Here is a 20,363-nt window from a genome sequence, read left to right as displayed (position 1 = left end):
TATCATGAGACAATCAGCCACCTCTTCCTCTTTTTTCCCTTCACTAAGCAAGTTTGGGCCAACATTCTCCCATGGCTTATAAATAGAGTCTGGTATTCATCTGATATTCAAGAGTTGTTGGGAAGATAGGATGCATGTTATAGCAAATCCATGAGAGACAGACCTCTTCTTAGAAGAATTTGGCTTGTCCTTCCCAAATTCCATGTTTGAAAGATCTAGATAGCTAGAAAAAGGGAAATTTTCCATGGGCAGAAATCTAACTATAGGAGGACTGCAAATAACACATAGGCCCTTATGAAGGAAACCTAAATTTATAAAATAGTCCATTTAATGATTGATCAGAAGTTGGATATTGAAGAACATGCTTGGCTCAACTCATTGGGGATTTTTGAAGACATACTCCTATCCCCTTCCTCCCTATCCAAGTCGTACATCAGACTCATTGAATCTAATTTTGGGAATTTCATAGCATAACAACATCATCATATCATATGGTTTGATGGTGTGACTAAAAATAATCCAGGGACAACAAGATCAAGAGGTGGGGGAGGGGGGTGGGAGGTGGTTTATAACCTTATGGATCAATGAGAATATCCCTATTCTTAGGGCCTTGGAATCACTACCAACAACAAATAAGATGCATATGCACTTCTACAGGGTCACCATTTGGCAGCAGAACAAGGTATTTGGACATCATAATCCTAGGAGACTTGGAAATTCCTCCTAGTCAAGAATTTCCTCCCATCAGATAACAACCTTCAATCCATTGTCAAAAGGATATATCATACCCTTGAAAGATTCAAAATCAAAGCATTCTTTCATGTCCATCGACACAAAAACCAAAAGGTATAAAACCTTGAAAATGAGGGGTCTTCCTTGCAAAATGGTTGTTGAAATATGAGGGGGTTCAATCCCTTCCCCGATTCCCTAATCCACAAATGAAAAATCTAAAGTGAAAAACCCAAGACAAACTTGGAAATAAGAAACAAGTTGATGAGGTGAGAGACAAGGTAATAAGTGAACATGTAGGGGGTGCATGCATGAGTAGTGTTCCCCAAATCATCCCCTTGCATGACTTGAATACTAAGGAGAGAGGGAGGGGGAGAAAGGGAAGTTTGATGTAGGTGCTATTAACTTGAAGTGAATATGAGCAGGGAGAAACATAGGCTTGTAATTACGCAAACTTTAATGTTGAATTGATGGAGAGAGAAGTTAAAAATTCGATGGTGATTTACAAACCAACCATGTATCTTAGTGTCAATTTCAATTTCTTCAGTGGCTCTAAATTGATGGTGTTTTAAATGTAGGATAGACACATCTCAACTTGGATCCTTGCGAGCCTAGGCGATGGTGCGAGTATTTTGGTTTCAGAGGATGAGTGGAAGCGTTATGATCTCGATAAATCTACTAATCATCCCTTCTAGTGTAATTTCCATCTAATTTGAGCTTTTCCCCATAGGATTAGAGTCATCCCGTTGCAATCCATCTTCGAAATAGGGTGAACTCAAGTATCATTTATGTCATTTTGCTAAGTTCCAATGTACAGGATCCTTTCTATTTGAGTTTAACTTCTTTTTTATTTGGGTTCTTGGTGAGTCTGTATCTATGGGCTCCAATGAGAATCGAGTGGGTTGTAGGGGGAAATCCTAGTTCCATTTGGTTTTATTAGCAGAATTTTCTGGTTTGTCTTATGTGTGAAGGGGTTACCTATCACCCTCCCTTGATTTGGAAGAGTCTCTGATTAGCAGAAGTGGTACCCTCATCAAACAGAGGTATTATTTGGTCGTAGGTTATGTGGGCTCATTTTGGATTGTGTGAAATATGTTTTGTGGATCCATCTTTTAGGGTCTCAAGGAGACCATCACCTTCATGCATTAGAATATAAAACAAATTGTGAAAAAATAGTAACTCAATGCTAGTTCCTCCACCATATCTTTGTAAGTCATCATTGAGTTACACGTGATGGTAATTCACTTGGAATATGAGTTCACTCAACTACAAAGGATGTTAGAGGATATTAGCCTCAAGGTCAATTAGGAAGCAACCACCTCTGGTGGTAAATATGTTCATTGCTCAAAGTGTCTTAAACATCAAGTGGATAACGTTATTCACCTAGTTTCAAGGCTTATCGCCACGATGAAGGGGCTAAGTAATTTGTGCCTATGTTATGTAGATGTTTATTTATTGTTGATAGATTCTAGAGAATTTACAAGTTAATGGTAGTAACTCTGTGTAATGCATTTGTGCTCCTTCCACGGAGAAATTTTGGTTTACATGTTATAGTTTTGTCTAGTATAGTGTTGCCAGCCAGTCTAGGTATGAACACAAATTTTTGTGGTTATAAGGATCTGCATCCCATTAGATATTTGGTGAAATACAAATATATTTTTAGTTCTGTTTAAAAAAATGTATATTTGATTATTGACATTTATAATTGTATGATCTTATTATAAAATAAAGTTATAACAAAAGTTTTTGTAAATGTGATTTTAAAGTCTTTTATTTACACAAGTTTTTAGGTAAAGCTTTTGTAGAAGTGGTGAATAGAGTTTTTTGTATAAATAGGGTCTCGATGCAAAAATTTGACATAGGAACACTTGCATGCTTAATGCATATGTGCATCAATGCTCCAGAACTCATGCACATTTGAAACAATAACAACCCAAAAAGATTTCAATATTCCACTTTGGTCTTGGTGTACTAGTGCTCCAATTTGGCATGCATGTTGATGCTCCATGATCAATGTACATTGGGGGGGGGGGAACCCAAAAGAGACATTGGTGCTCCTCTTGGTCATGGTGAATTAGTGCTCCACTTTCAGCTATGCATTAATGCTTCATGGTCAATATGCATCAAAGTGTTGAAACCCCAAAAATGACATTAATTCTTCTCACTTTTATCAATGCATTGATGTTCCATGATTATTGCATATCAAATGGGAAAAACTGAAAATTAGCGTCGATTCTTAGCCACCTCAATCTTGGTCCACCAATGCCTAACTTTGGTCTTGGAGCATAAAGTCTCCAAATTGGTATAGGTGAAGTAGTTATCCATAATAAATATGTATTGAAAAACAGTAACCCTAAAAGACATTAGAGCTCCATTTTGATTTTGATTGATGAAGCAATGATGCTCCATTCAAATAGTCTTGGAGAAATAGTCTCAACTTTTATTCTAGGTTCTATATAGTGCATCAAATGGCCCTAATTCTTGACCTTTTATATGTTGAGGTGATTTATATTAGATGTGTAGTGCTTCATTTTAGTATAGACATACTTTAATGCACTATAGAAGCTTATTTCTCATTCTCTTGTAGGTTCATGTAATTTCTCAAAGATGCATGGCGTTGTCTTTTGGTTTTGTAGCATCAATGTTCCAATTTGGTATTAAAGCAGTAATGTTCCTCATTTATGTATGTACACTATAATGCACCAAAAAATTATAGTTATTACTCTCCTATAGATTCACAATGCTCCAATTTGGTTTAGGTGCGCTAGTGTTCTTTTTAAGGTGTTTAAGCATCAATAATCCACTTTTGCCAAGAGAGCATTAGTGCTCCTATTCCCTTTTTGTTCCAAGGAAATCCTCGTATAATCCCCCCTTCACCAAAATATCTAGATGGAGGGAAGCTCAATCGCCAACCATAATAGTCATTATTAACTCTAATGGACATGATTGGATTTGAATCGACGACTTTTAGCCTCCCAATTAACAATATGAGTTAAGAATGATAGTTCAACCAATTAAAATAATCCTTAAAGTTGTGTGCTCTTTATACACTAACACACCAAATGATTATACATGTTTTTTGAAATCTTATTTAAAAATAAAAACAAATATAAAATACACATAAAATGTAAAAATTGACATATTTGTTTCCTTTTATACAATATGAGAGTAAAGAAAAACTAAAGAGAACACTTATCCCATTGTTTTATTTCTTCCCACTTGTTATGACTATCAACAACCCCCCCTTTTTATTAGTGTTAGTAATAACACTAATAAATGGGGACTATTCCAAAAAATCAAATCTTAGCATTTAATGTTGCCTTTTTTCTTTTAGAATAAAACAAGATGTCAAAGTGTAACTTGCTAAAACATGAAAATTTACCTTTTCACACTCCAAGCACATAAAACATCACAAACTATGAGTTTCCTCATAAAAAGTGCTACATGAACATAAGACCTAAGCAAAAATTTTATAACTGAAAGTCTCGAACATTAAGGAAAACCTTGAAAAACCTGCTTTAAAAAAAATATTATCGCATCATAAAAAGGTCACAACGGGCATCCCTTATAAAATCTACTCCTTAAAAATGCGATCCGTGAGAATGCGAGGTCACAAAGCCTATAACCTCATTGCATCGCAAATTCCAATACCGCGGCGCCGCCTTATGTAACATAACCAAATATCGTGAAATGCGATAGCCTCTCGCAAATCGCATATCGCAACAGCTCAACGTAACAACGGTTTTTAACAAGGATAGGTTTTGCGATATTGCGATCTGTGATATTGTGAAGCAAATCGCAAGATCGCTTTTATCACAGATCAAAGGGCTCAGAGTTCTAGGATAGTACCTTCCGGTGTTCGATGCAAAGTTATGAACATTAAAGTTTAGCTTAACTGTCCATTAGTGGTCATTTATTAAAAAATGGTTCGGATCAGTGTAAAGGACCATTTGACGCAAGTTGATATCTTTTGATATGATTTAGAATTAAAGCTTTCCCGCCACCTTATTTTCATCTTTCTATTGATCATTCATGTATTAACTATCATCTTTATCATATTTTTCCTCTCTGCTTGCAATTTTCAGGAAGAGCACATAGAGCGCAATACACGAAGAAATGGGGAAGAAAAGAAAGGCTCCCGTGTCTGAGAAGTCAGAAATGACCCCATTATTTACAGACACTAGCTGTAGTCGGGACGCAGGGATATCTACATGGGAAGCTATGTATCATTTGTTCGAGGACGAATGACCAAGAATTATGGAAGTTACAGTTACAGCAGATGGACGCGGCTCTTTTGAAGCATCCCTAACTGAACTTGCATGCTCGTTTCTACACCGGATTGCTACAAGGCTGAAGATACTCCCCTACACTGACATGGTGAAATGGATTATAGTTCACGCAAACATATCCGATAGAGAGTTCAAGACAAAAATCCAGGAAGTCATGGGATCATATACTCCAAAAACTTTGAGACATCTGTACCACTTACCAGAACCCCAGGCTAGCTACAACAATCAATTTGTAGAAAAATTCGCCAAGGAGAATGAAGACTTGGCAGAATGCACAAAGCACTGGTCAAACAATGAGGAAAGATTGAAGAAGGATAAAAATAATATGTATGCCATTAGATCTCTTTGTTCTCCTTACTATTTTTCCGCTGCAATGTTATGTAGACTGTTTGGGAAACCAGACATCAACAAGTTTTCATCAAAATGGTTACCTCTATTGGATGCGGCTACCAATGCCACAATAATGGATTGGGCTCAAATCCTGTTGGACAATTTAGCCACTGCAATTTTAGAATACAGAACTAAAAGAAGCTTTGCTTCGAGGGTTTACCCTCCATTCTTTTTGAGTGCCTATGTCATGGACGCTATTTGTTTTGATTTCCTATTATGGGATGGAGGCGGACACTACAAAATCCACTTCCCATTCAGCTTTATCACAAAGTATTGTGGGAATCCATTTTCATCCCACATTTCTTCAAAATTTGTCATGGAGTTATGCTCCCGATTTATAAAATGCTCTACAATAGAGATGCCCCAAGGTTTTCCCCAGAAGCTGAAGTGGATATTCTTTCAGTGGCAAGGTGGTTCGGGGAGGAATTTTTCACGTATAATAGAGTGTTTGGCAGCATTGCTTCACCCCATGTGCTACCTTTTTACGTACCCGACAAACTAATGGCCAGGGAAATAGCCTATCAGACCTGTGGTGTGGGGGGAATGAGAAAGGTATTGAAATATTCCAAGAAGGCCATTTGGCCCCAGTTTCCTATAGCATGCGGAGCATTTGCATTGCATGACTTAGGTCATGCTTTCAAAGAAGTTGGTAATATGTTATGTTTACAACTACCAAAGTTCCCAGGGAGGCAATATGATCCCTTTGGTGTTGTAAGTAATTTTACTACAATGGTTAAAATAAAAGTTTTTTTCCAATGAGGAAGATCCCTTTGATGATGTTTTTCTGCAGAAAAACACCTTCAGAGAAGTTCAACATGTGGCACGAATTGTTTTTGACCAAGAAGATCTCCAAAAGTTTGACAATTACAGAAAGCAGAGGTTATCAAAGGTCTTATTGGACCAATTTCTCATCGAACCAATAAGGTAGCCGACTCCCAGTGTTAGCATAAGTGAAGGATCAAAAGACAAGTCTAAAACAAGTTCTGAAAAGGAATCAGTTGAAAATTCTAGTTATAAATCCAAGAGTGAACACAACAGAAGCGAGGAATCAATAAAAGACACGGCTCAGTCTACAGCGAGGTCTGATCAGCAGGCTTTGTCCCCAAAACAAGCTGAAGTTCCCACTCCTCTTACAAAGCCAACAAAGCCACTTGTAGTTGATCTAGAAGGGGAATGGGAGAATTTTAATAAGTTAATTAACACAGAAGAATAAAGCACAGAGCCACTGACAAATCCAAAAGAGACAACCACAGAAATGGTGATAGAAAGGGCTATCAATACTCAGGAAATGGAGCACATTCCTGTTGCTCCCTCGTCTGAAATTGTACTAAGGATAGAGGAAATTCCTCCTCTAGACATATTTTATAGCCCTCAACATAAGGTTGTTGTTAGAAGGAAAAGAAAGAAAATAAATCTGGATGCCATGCTCGCTCCCGAAGATGAACCTTTGGACGTTCTTTGGAAAGACCCCACTACTGACCCATCAGAAAATCTAACTAGGCTGTCACAGATCGCAGGTGCGTACGCTTCGACAACTATTGATAAAGCAACATAGGTTCAATTGCTACTTAAAGAGAAAGAGGATAGGATTTTGTTTTTGTAACAACAACTACAGCAAGTCAGCATCAATCAAGAAGCAAAAACACAGTTGGAAAAACTCCAGCAAGACTTCTAGCAAATGCAATTGGCACATCAAAGTAGTTTGGCTAGTAAAGAAGAACAAATACAGGGTATGATAGAACTGCATAAAGATGATCCCAAAATTGGGGAGTTTATCACAGAAGCACTTGCTCTTAATTCCCAACTCTTGAAACAGAAAGAACTACTCTGCCAGAACATCTCGCAATGGAAGTCCCATTGCGAAATGAGTGATAATATTACAAATGAAGTCGTAGATTTATGACTTGAATATGAATCAAATTTTAAGAAGGTCTCAGACTTCTTGAACTGGCAAAGATCCGAAGAGGGGAAAAGAGCAGACATGCCCAGAATTGACGAATCGCACAAAGAGATTTTATTTGTGAAATGGGATTCTCGGCTTAAGGAAGCAGAACAAGCGATGGAAGAGGCAACGACAGTAGCGAACAATGTCATTGAGTGCATAAATGAAAATCTGCACAAGGCCAATTTGATAGCAGAGGCCACCCCGTGCTTCCTTACAAAGGCACAACACCTTCAAACAGAGTGGAAACAAACAACAGAGGAAAGGGCAGAGGCGATTAAATAGGTAAACAAGTTAAACTGGGAAACATATTGGTAATACTTGGTAAAGCCACATAGCCAATGGATGACCCTGAAATGCCTCATAACCTCTGCTGAGAAGATAGTGCTAGCTCTTTCCAACACCGTATTTGCAGGACAGTTAACAGCTGAATTCAACCAACCGACACTCTTGAAACCGATGCTGGATATTTGCGACCTAAAGGATCAGATGCAGGATTTATCATAGATGAAGTTTAGTTTAGTTTTAGTTTATTTTTGCTTAAAATGAGGCAGGTCGTTTAAACCTCCTCATCTATTTTTGTAATATTTATTTTTAGATTTCATTAGAGTAGTATTTAAACCCCTCTCATGCATTTAGAGAGAGGTCTAGAGTTTTATCAAAAACAATTCTTCAGAACGTGCATTTTTCCCCCCACTGAGGAGGTTTTGATAAAATGAATGGAACGAGATTTATTTTATATATGAGTTTGATATCTGCTACTGAAATGCACATTTGTACTCTTAGTGGATGTTAAGTGATTTGAAGATAGATCTATATTGCCGCAGCGCATGAGTAGAACTTATTACCAATGGTATTTTTATCTCCTAATACTTTTTACTTATGTGTTAAGCAATAAATCATTTTCAGTTATTTATTTTTTTTTCCCGTAGAAAAAGTCGTAATTTCCATTAGCCAAAAGAAATTACATTCTGTAGATGTTTAGACATATGCATGTGAGGCTGATTGCCTCTCTTAACAGTAGAAAAATTATACACAGTTATTTATATATGAAAGTTTGAATATTTATTTGTCATTATTGCACTTATGTATGGTGATAACTTACTTTTTATGTTGAATATGTGAATAACTCTTATGCGATATATTTCTCATAATTGTTTCGGCTAACTTTTTATACGAAACAATCATTTTTAAATGGATTCTTTTCTCGTGGTGATTGAATTATTTTCATTATCAATTGCTTTTAGAAATTATTTTAGATCACATAAGTGAATGTTACTCCCGGGATAGTTTAAAGTTAGATGTTTTCTTTGATTACAATAGATTGCATATGTTAGTTAGAAGATAGATTAGATTTAGAATAAGCATTTACCCCATAAAACCCCAAAAGAAAAACATCCTCTCGTTAGCACACACACATCATAAAACAGATTGGGAAACTGGTCCCATCATCTCCAGTCGGAGCCACTATTCCAAATGGAAAAGGCGCTGCATTAAGGTCGAGACCGGGTGGTTATCCCCCTTGTTGGAGACCCAATTTTTTGAGCCTTCAACACCACCATGGATTTTTATGTTATATATTTAAGGTTTAAAAAATTGATGGATTTTTTTGTGTGATAATCTTAAGAATACATTATTATTATTTTCCTAAATTGTATTGCTTAATGATTTTTATAATGGTGTGAAGGTATTTCTATTAATTTTTTTTATTTCTTATTATTGTTTTGCATTTCTAAGTTAGATCCTTTTTAAAGAGTTTTTTTTAGGGGGGGGGGGGTGTTACATTTAGTAATTTAATGGTAGATTATATTAAGGTTTTTCAATGTTGAGTGTGGATACAAAGTGATAATTCTGGCTGAATAAGGGGTGCAATTTTGTACAATGTGAGAGGATTTTTAAAGGGGATTTTTACTTTTTATATTTGCAAGTTTGTGGCATGTTGCTTAGTTGTGTAGCACTCTATTTTGGTGATCTAGGTGCACCATTGCTCCACTTTGACTTCAGAACACTAATGTTTGATTTTATCATAAAATAAATTACATATTTATTAAATTTAATCAACTAATATTTTTTTGTAAATCAAAAGTTTCAATTAATTCAAAATTTGATTACATTATGATGAGCAGATAAGCAAAATTCTCTCTACCTCATTCCTACCAGATTTGTTGGCCAGCCGATAAAAGCATAACCAAAAAACTAGAAGATCATAAAGCTAGAGAAGCATTCACTGATAGCCCAACATAACCAAAATGTCCCAAGGATCCTAATGCAACCAAAGATCAACCAGGATCAGAAGGGTTTACCAGAGCTAGAGGGTCTGGCCCAGGACTCAGTGGTGGAGGAGGATTGAAATCGCAATGAATGTGCTTCTCCATGTGCAATAGTCATCCTTTCAGTTGGTACAACTTCTTGTATATGTGTCACTATCCCCGCTGTAGATTAGCCAACTGTTCTTGCATGTATCACTGATTTCGTTGCAAGTTATTCGTGAAATTGATGACTGCATTCCTATAATCATGTTAGTTACACCAAAACTATTCCAGGAGCAAGGTTACATGTTGTAGACTTTTATCAAGAGTACCAAAGGGAGGAGGTAGCTCAATTATGCCAAGAGAATGAGAAAGATCCAATGCCTCCCCCAAATCATGATTTTCCATTCTATGCTATGCTCATTGACCCTAAGGTCCAACACATCGTCGAACCCTGCCACATTCACGATGCATGAAAATGACAGAGGGAGTAACAAATTGGTGGGAAATAGACCAAAATATTAGCCCAACTACAAAAACCACTTGATTCTCCCACAACCTAGGCACAATATTTCCCTCCACCTTACGGAACTAGAGAACAATCCTTGCCACCAAACGATGCTAAAACCACCCAGACCAGGATGAAAAAGACACGATTTGTAACTTTGAAAGCTCCCCAGAAAACACACCTCATGCATTTTAGTTCATGCAAGTCAGTCACCTCCCCAACACCACAATTATTTGTCTCCTTGAGACCAAGGAGCAGGGTAATGAAGTCCCTTAGCCACCCAAACTCCATAGAGTGTGTTAGCACTTGAAATTTCACCTCAGGCTGAAAAGGCAAATCTCAAAGCTACATCAAACCATTCAGCCTCGTAGCTAGCCCTACGGGGCAGGAGAAGGCTCTCTCTGGTCAATCTCGGTAAATTTTCAATAGGAAGAGATGACTAACAAAGTAACACTGATATTAGGCTAGTAAACTGGTTTGAAGGTTGATTTGGGGGTTTTTGGGGTTTTTGGTGGCAAATTGAGGAGCTGCAATTTAGGGTGCGGGGATGGGACACAGTTTCTGCAGGGGGGTCTTTGGGGCAAGGTAGGTACCTGTATTGATGTCTTTAGCTGACAGGGATGATTAAGAATAAATATGAGAGGGCTAAAGAGAGCAAACAATGGATTTGAATTCTCTTTAGACAGCAGAAAACATAGAAATCAAACAAATTTAAAAGCAGAGCATGGCTAGCATGAATTCTAACTTTATCACTTCATTTGTTTGATATGCAACAATATAGAAAGGAAATGAATCACATAACAAAGATTACAATAACATGTAGAAAAACACCATCAACACATGAGTCCACAAGAATTCCAAAGATGACTGCAAAACCCTGGTCTTCCTTAACCAAAAATTGCAGAGATACAAGTGAAATATACAATGATAGCTCCTCCCTCAAGAGTCCAACCATGAAAATGAGCATGAAAGTACATAATATAGATGATCTAACCTCTTTCCCTGCCTCCATGGGTCAAGCTCACTATCCTAGGAGCTGTTTGAACAATTTCTAAACTATGCACTACAAAATAGGCAGTCAAAACAACTTGCCTCTAAAAACTTGGAAACCAGTTCATACAGTCAATTTTACCCTTTTACATGAGAGAAACTTCTAGAAGAGTAAAACAAGGGTAAAAGTATCCAAAATGTGCCACAAGTACAGTCAAAAGGACCACCATCGACCTCAGAAAGTCAAACTGGAGCTAAACTGCAAATTCTGGGCTGAGCTAGTCAAATCTGACACAAATTCCTCAACGGGTCGCGCACATCCTCCTCAACGGGTCGCGCACTTTGGAGCCCTGTTTGGAGGCCTTCCCGGTGTCAGAATGAGGTGCAGGATAGCTCGTTGGAAATTTCTCTGAGTCTACTTTCCAACCCAACTAGAATTTTGGGATTTGGAGGTCATTTGCCCAGTCAAAAGTCAATTCTCCCAAGACTACTTCTGCAGCTCAAAAAAGGGGCAGAAAGTCAAAATTTGGCTGTAGTTTGACCTTTTGGAGGCCCAAAACTCCATAAAAACTAAAATCCATCCATGGGCATGTGTAACTTTGCATGAAAAATCCAAAAATGTTGAGTTTTTTCAAAACAGAGCTACGATGACAAAGGGTCTCACCGGGGGTGAGACCCGTTGAGAAGCCAAAACCTGTAAATTGCCCAAAAATGTAAAAAATGAGCCAAAACTTCCAAAATTTTTTGTGCTTGGTGCTGTGAAGAGGCTAGTGGGTGTCATGATCCTTGAGGGATGCCTCAGCCAAGATACGAAGGGGGTTGGTCTTCTTCTTCCGCCTAAGAGCCTCAGACAACCTCCTTTGGAACATTTTCATCTTGGCCTTGCAAACATGCATCCTCGCCCAATAATGATTCTTCATGTTCCGTAACAGCTTTTTCTCTTGATTGGCCTTAGCCAACAGCCTCTCCAAGTGTGCATTCACCTAGATGAGCATGGACTCTCGTTCCGCAAGCAATAGGTCACCGGGCCTCCTTCTTTTCAAGATTCGGTCTCCTCGAATCCTCCATAGCTCATCAAGGACTTTCTCATATCTCCCCAACATTTGGAATCCCTGTAGCCTGTGCAATCACCTCGGGTGTCAAAGTGAAATCCACCCCGGCAAGGTTGACATGTCCTTCATGCAAGTGCAAGACAAAGAACTCATAACAGGACATGTACTGAAAGCAAGAAACTGCCAAAGGACAAGCTTGTAGACCTGCCAAAGAAGTAGGCTCCTCTCTCCTGTGATGGCCACCTTTTCCACCTCTATGTGGCCTCCTCTGTACCTGAACCTCTAAAGATGATGAATGGTCATCACTCTGCTCATATGTTTCAGTGTCTGACATGTTTGAGGAGCCATTTAAAATTTCATCCACTTGCCCAATTCAACTTTTGCACACGAGAGCCATCAATCAAGACAAACCACCAACTGAAGTGTAGAAGGCCTACCTCAAAAAAATTTGATGATTTGGAGGAAGATTGAGCAAGTCTGTGGTCACTTGGCAGCTCACTGGCAAATTTTTGTGGAGAAATCCTCAACGGGTCGCGCACGTTGATTTTTTACACTGCAGGAGGGCTCTCAACGGGTCGCGCACCTCCCAACGGGTCGCTCTTTTGCAGGAGGCTTTTGGAGGCCTTCCCGGTGTCGGAATCGAATGCAGGATGGCTCGTTGGAAAGGTCTTTGAGTCTACTTTTCAACCCAAGTGGAATTTTTCAATTTGGAGTTTATTTGACCTGTAAAAAATCAAATCTCCCAAGACTTGTCAAAAAGTGCCAAATGAGGCTGCCTGAAAGAAGAGTACTGTTGAAGTCAACTTTTGAATGCCTTCCTCAACCCCAAATTGAGCTCATGATATCTCATTGGAAATATATTTGTGTCTAGTTATCATGTTACCCATCAAGAAAATCATTTGGCCAACTAAGCTAGGAGAAAACTTGATTTTCCCAAGGTCACTTCAAAAGTGTCTTTGATTCTCCTGAGGCAACGGTATTCTTGACATTTCTCTCAAAAAATGACACCTGTGAAAAAAGTGAAGGAGGTTTTTATTCTTTGGCATGTTATGAGCAAAAACCTCTCTCAGTTTTCCAAAATTCATCTTTGATTTCTCTGGAACATCATTTGAGTGCGACTTGTCCCGATGTGTGAAGCAAGGAATTTTGTCGAAATGGAGCGAGATGAAGGGGATAGGGGGCTTCTAAATTCTTGGGGAAATTTGTGGGAGTGAGGAGGGATGTTAGGAAGTAGGGGAAAGTGGAATCTCAGTGATTGAGTGAGGGGAAGTGGTTGAAAAGGGCAAAACACAGGCCCAACCTAGAAAATTGCCAGGTTGTAGCTAGAAACTAGGGTTTGTGGAAAAATGAGGAATTTGGCGGATCTAAGGGATGGGAAGTGTTTGATAAGGTACTTTAAGGATAGGGGAAGGTGTATGAACATCTGGATACAAGTTTTGCTGATGATTTGACCGTCCAAGAGAAATTGCCTTCAAAACCCTAGGAGAGGGAAATGACCTTGCCTAGGCACAACTGAAGCATGAATAAGTTGTAAAAAGACTCATTAGACACTGACATGATAATGAAAACCCTCTGAATGATGATAGGCTCAGCTGAATGATGACATGGACTGACATTTGGGCAAAGCCTAGACCTAATGCCTAGTGACCAAATTTTGCTTGAAGACTCACTGAAATGACAAAATTTGACCTTGACACTCTGAGACCACTTTGTAAGAGCACATTTGATCACTGGAGGAAGGCTGGAAAGACTGACACTAACAGAGTGCACAAGGTCCCAACCAGCCAATGCCGAACCAAAGCCCTCAAACCCAATTTCCCAAGGGACAAACCAAATCTCTTCCTTATTCTTTCGAAACCCCCAAGTACAAATGCAGACTATAATCAGTGGAACGACATATATACATTCACCACCATCGAAGAGGCAAATCACCTTACAATTATGAAAGACATAAAGAGGCCAAGAAATTGAGTCAAACATGTATACATGACAGTATGGACCAGAAGCACTCCTCCACCAAAAAACCTGCGTCAACAAGCCCCACATATGTCGACCTAGCCTTAGTAAATCGATTGAGGGTATGAAGGAAGAGTCTTTTCCCCGGGTCCCAAATGCTCACAATAAACAACCACAACAACAAGTAAACACTACCTCCAGGGTACAAACTAAAACACACCAGCACCTTTCCAAACAACATAACAGGGATTGGTTCTAACCCGAGGCCACGCTGCACAATTTAATCAACCAATATTAATTAGTCATAAAATTAATAAATTTAGAAATACATTTGTACAATTTAAAAAAATATTAATTAATTACTAATTATTAATAAAATAAATACCTATGTGATATTTCTAACAATTAGGCTATGTTTTATGAGCACTAGATCTTCATGCTTATTTTGGAGCATTGACATCTTATTTGATATTCTTTGAATGCATGGCACACCACTTCGGTCTTAAAGTATTAGTGCTCCATTTTAGTGTTGAGAATTGGTGCTTCACTTTGGTGTTGGAGCACTAATGCTCCATATTTATTTCATAGTACTACAAAACTAAGTTCCCGGGTGGTTCTCCCACATCATTGGTTAATCAATTATCCATGGTGCATTAGAAAAAATCTTCTATAAAATCCTCCACCAAGACACCAAAAAATTCCACAAAAGTCTCTGTAAAAACATCAACAAAATCCTATGCTTCCAACTACAAAGTTTTGTGAATAATTTGATGTAAAATTTGACTCATACATTAATTCTAAGGCCTGTTTTAAAACCAAATTCATTAAAAATTATTTTCCTATCATTATAAATATATAGTAAAAATATTATTCATTTTTTCTCAATTATAAATATAAAAAATATTCTTTTCATTTTTCTAATTATATATCTATATATATATGTCGAGCCGTCATTTTGTCATTTCTTTCACTATTGTAAACACCCATTTTCTGTCATTCTAGTTCACTCAGCTCGTCCATTACCAACTTTAGCATATTTCTTCATAAATATATCGTGATAGGATTACGAATGCTAAAGTAGTTGATTGTCATAATTTTCCTTTATTTTTAATGAATTAAAGAGGATTATGCTTGATTTTACTACTGACAGTTGTGCCTAGTTCATGTAGCTCCTATGCAGTTCTAGAAACCAACCTCTCACATTGGCATAACTATGCAACTCCAAGGGAAATTTTGGAACATGAGTTTTGTTCCTAAGGAAAATGACATTGTTCCATGTTTTCTAGATTGCATCTAGGTATATTCCACACAATTCTAGCTTAGGATCAACAGTTCAAATAGCTTGTGCGAGGAAGAATTGAGTGACTAACTTTGGGCATGATTTATGAGAAAACAAAGAATAATATGAAAAATCCAAGACGTGGATTTTTTTTTTTTTTTTTTTTTTTTTTTTTTTTTTTTTAATATTTTTATTTTATTATTTATTTATTTAGGCCATCCTCGATTAGGTTACTCGCGACATTTCCTCCAAAAAGTGTGTGGATTGGAAGATGCATGCAGTTCTTTCAAAAGTATATTTATGGTTGTGGCCATTGATCAATTATGACCCAAACTAAGCAACTAATTAGCAAAACAAATCGAGTCAAGTTATTCTCAGAATATTTCATGCTAAATCAATCCTATCTAATCATATCTTCAACCAAGAATACACGAAAGACAATCCTTTGTAAACTAATCAAAGTTTGAAAGGCTCTTCTTTTGGGGAATTGGTTCCAATTTCCCCCTGTTATTTCTTGTATAAATGTATGGGCAAAAAGCGGGTTTAGGAGTTGCAAACAAGAGGTTCTATAATTGTTTTAAGTTTGTATTACAACATTGCCCGATGATCATATGAGTGCTCCTACATATTAGTGTCAATGTAATGTGGAATTTTCATGGAAATATTGCTGTTGATGTTCTAGTTATGTGTTTTCTACTAGATTTTGATTTGAGTTAATTCTTTTTCAAGGAAATGTTGTTGGTTGGTAAGGGCCCACCAACCCATCATGTTTCCTCATTTGCTACTTTTTTTATAGTATGTAGTCCAGTGTGTTTATTACAAATTGTAAGTATACCTTTCTTCATTTCTTAAAGTGCTTTGCTTTTATGAATATATCAATTGTATAATACTTGATGCGTGAGTTTGATGCTTTGTGATAGCTTTGCATTGTAGCAGTTGTATGGACTAGAGAAATACTGGGTTTTTTTCAGCCTCTAGAATTTAATTCTAGGTTTTGTTGATTGCATTGTATTTACATATGGTGCACAATGCACATTTGCTTTATTAACTTATGCCATGTATGGTTACACATCAGAGGTATGTGTATGGTATTTGTAATCGATGTGTAGGTCCCAAGTTTAATTGATGGTATTGATGTTCGAGAGTAGTATATAATGATACTCTATCTTTTTTATAATTCTGATGTTTGAAAGACTGTGACTTGTGAACACCTTATTCATGACACATAGATTTGGTATTTAATATTTGCACTTTGACAAAGGGGTTTTCTCCATTGTAATTATACTTGGCATAATGAATGGAAATTTGTCTAGCAAGCACATAGATTGAGTATATGAAGGGTTTTATTTGGTTTATAACATAGGTTTGGCTTGTATTATTAATCTTTGAATATATTATAGAGTAATGCTTTGTTTTCTAGTAGATTGAAAGAGTGATTGATTGCATCCCACTCATGGTTTGATTTGTAATATATATGGATTTAGTACTCAACATTATAACTTTATGAATGATACAAAGATTTCTTTAACAAGTAAACAAACTTAATATATGATCTTGACTTGCCCTTGATTCACTGATAAACACACAATATGAATTAATGGACATAACAATATTTTGTTGATCCAGATCTAGGTTTTCTTTTGTTCAACCAACTACACAACTGTGTTATGAGATTTTATTTATGATATTGTTTTAGAAGCACTACACATAGTTGGTGCCTTAAGTTTTCTTGATGCCTTGATTCTTTTTGTTTTAGATTGCTTTGGATTTGTAGGGGTGATCATTGAAGGACCTTATGAAGCGTTGCAACCTTCAATGGCTGTAAGAACACCTCCTTCTTGAGTATGATAGACTAAAACCTTTGAGGGAAGGGCTCTATGACATGAACCCAGTGATCCCCATAGTTTATGGTTTGTTATCAAAGGATTAGAGTAGAATGATTGATTACTAAGTACAAGAGTTAGATCTACTAAAGGAAAGACCTAGAAGTAGCCTGTAAGAACTTGATTAGTCTTGTAGGAGTCAACCTTCTAAGTTTGTTTCCTAGAGAATAAACACTTCATACTGGATAGAAATATTATTGCAATAGTTGAGTAGAAAAGATTATCAATGTCCATACCTCCACACATATTGTGTAATTCCTCTAAGCCTATACTCCTATATTGACATATATATGTTTTGAATTCATTGTCAATAAATTCACTCAAAGTTTTAGGTGTTGTTTCCAGGAAGGCACTCAAGAGATAAGAATATTGGTGATCTAGTTTTGTTTATTGGATTCCTCGGAAATTAAGACTCAAATGAGTAGGAAGGAAAGACATGCAGTAAGAACTTGTATGACCACTTTTGTGAGTCCCACAAGCCCTTGTCATGTTGGAAGGCACATGTTTTTTTTTCTTTTTTTTTGCAAGTGATTTTTTGAACTAACAAGTATGAATAAATAACTTGTTGATGATAGGATCATAGTAGCACCTATAACTTGTGAGTGTGGGTTGATTTCAATTTGTTGGCATGGTGTGTTTACTTTTATGCAAGTGTGTTTTCTTTTCTTTTAAGTTTGATTCATGGAAAGGATAAGGTAACTTATGTGAATATAAAACTTGGTGACAACAGGGTCTTAGTAATGTGAGGGCATCCAAGTACATGACAAATCTTGTTTTGAAATTTCTTACTTAGCAGAGTTCATTTATTTCTTTAAGAAATTTTTTTTCGGGTGTTGTAAGAACCTCCCTTTCCATGCACTAATCCATGTGTGATCCAGGTGGATATTGGTGGCTACCCACTTATTCCACTTGGACCCCCACCATTTTTTCTTTCAGTTTCCTTAAGTGTAGCACAACTTACTATTTTTGGCACTTTTTTCGGGTCGTATAATTCTGAAGCCATTTTGAGTGCTTAAAAGACCTTTTTTATTTTATTTTATTTATTTATTATTATTATTATTTTTAGGAAAACAGAGATACTAGAAAAGTGCAAGACCAATTTATTAATCTTCTTTCATCATTCTCTTGGAGATCTTCAAAATGAGTTATTATGATAACTAAACGGAGATTGTATGCCAAAGTTACGACCTCGAGAAGTTGACGTTCCATCTAAACCCAACAGGGCTCGCAAGCTTTTGGAGCTTCATCTCCCAGGGTTAGGTTTTTGGATGTTTAGGGTTTCCCGTTGTTTCTTAATGATAAAAAGGCCTTTGAGCCTCAATGTAACACAGTTTAGAAGGCATGTAGTCACCACATCTCTTCTCAGAGATAAACTACCATCACCCGAACAAATTTATTTCCATTATGCATGTAACCGTTTTCAATACTTTGTTATTGATGAATTAGATTTTTGTTTCTTTTGTAGCCTTGTGTTTCTGTTTATATCTACATTTCATTTGTTCTTGCATAAATCTAGATAAGTGGCATCAGAGCGGTCTGCTCTTTCTCTATTTTTCTGTGCATGTCCCCAATGAGGTCGAGGTATAAGGAGTTGAGACTAGAACTGGTTGAACCCTTACAAGACCATCCCCAGTGAAAATGATGACCTTCCATGGTGAAAGAAAATAAAGATGAGGGAGCAGGAGATCCTATCAAATTGTTGCTCAAAGAAGCCCTCGAGCAGAAAAAGAACGAGATGATGGACAAATTTGCCCAAATCCTTTGATGGATGCCCATTGGCAACACATCTTCATCTAGTAGTCACTTTGGAAGCGTCGCCCCCTTCAAGGTATAAGTGAAATTCGATATCCATATATTCAAAGGTAAAATAGATGCAAATGTTATAGATAAATGGTTGAAATTGTTGGAGGGTTATTTTCCAGTCCATAGTTTCTTCGATAGGGAGAAGATTACTATTGCATTGCTTCAGGATTCTCCCCATGTCAAGGATTGGTGGGAAACTTACTATGAGAAAATGACCAAGGAACCCTCTCTGTTCACAACCACACCCACTTGGAAGTCTTTCCAAGACACTATCAAGGAATAACATTACCCCATGGGGAGCTATGAGGAAAAATACATACAATGGACCACACTACGACAACAAAGGGACTAAGATGTGGATGAATTCACACATATTTTTCATACTCTATGCACAAAGCTGAGTATCAAAGACTGTGAGAAACATATGGTGCTCAAGTACCACAACTGTCTGCACAAATACATTAAGGATTAATTGGATTTCCTGGACATATCCTCGCTTGGTGCAACATACCAATATGCAGCCAAGATTGAATAAAAATATAAATAGAAGAAGCGAGACTTTGGATCGAATTCGAAGTAGGTAAAATGTGCCCCCAAACCACAAAACAAAGGATAAAATCAAGGCAGGGTGACCTAGGACATCACATCAAAGCCATAAGAAAAGAATAACACGAGACAAAGAAGGACACATGGAAGTGGTGTGAGTTCCACAAGAGAACCACTCACAACACAAGTGAGTGTCATGCTAAGTAGTCACTAGTGGTCAAGATGAAGGCTTCAGAGTTAGACCCCAATAAGGGGAATGAAAAAGGGGAGCATATTATTGATGCAGAGCCCAGTGCCACAGTTGCCACCACCAAGGTCTAGAAGATTAAGCCCGAAGACCTAGAGGAAGGGAAGCATCACTTCCACTCACAGATGTGGGTGAAGGGTCACCGTTGTAGTTCATTGTCGAAAGTGGAAGCCAAAAGAACCTCATCTCAGTAGAATTCATTAAGTAGTTGGTACTTTTGGCCACACCACACCCGCAACCATACACCATCGAGTGGCTTCACCAACGATGAGATCTCCATGTTATCCAGTAGTGTCACCTTCCCTATAGCATCAAAACCTTCACAGATGAGGTACTGTGTGATGTTTCTCCTATTGAAGTTTGTGATGTATTATTAGGTCAACCATAATTGTGGAAGCGTCATGCTATTTATGAGTTTAGGCCTCACACTATTATTATTACCTTGGGAAATAAGTTATATAGGATATCAGAGGTAGTGCTGCCTACCATCATATCTTTGA

This window comes from Pinus tabuliformis, chromosome 4_1 (genome assembly GCF_031772625.1).
Source record: "Pinus tabuliformis cultivar Carrire ecotype Pingquan chromosome 4_1, CPIR1, whole genome shotgun sequence".
In the NCBI taxonomy this organism is placed as follows: domain Eukaryota; kingdom Viridiplantae; phylum Streptophyta; class Pinopsida; order Pinales; family Pinaceae; genus Pinus; species Pinus tabuliformis.
This window is presented reverse-complemented; position numbering follows the sequence as displayed.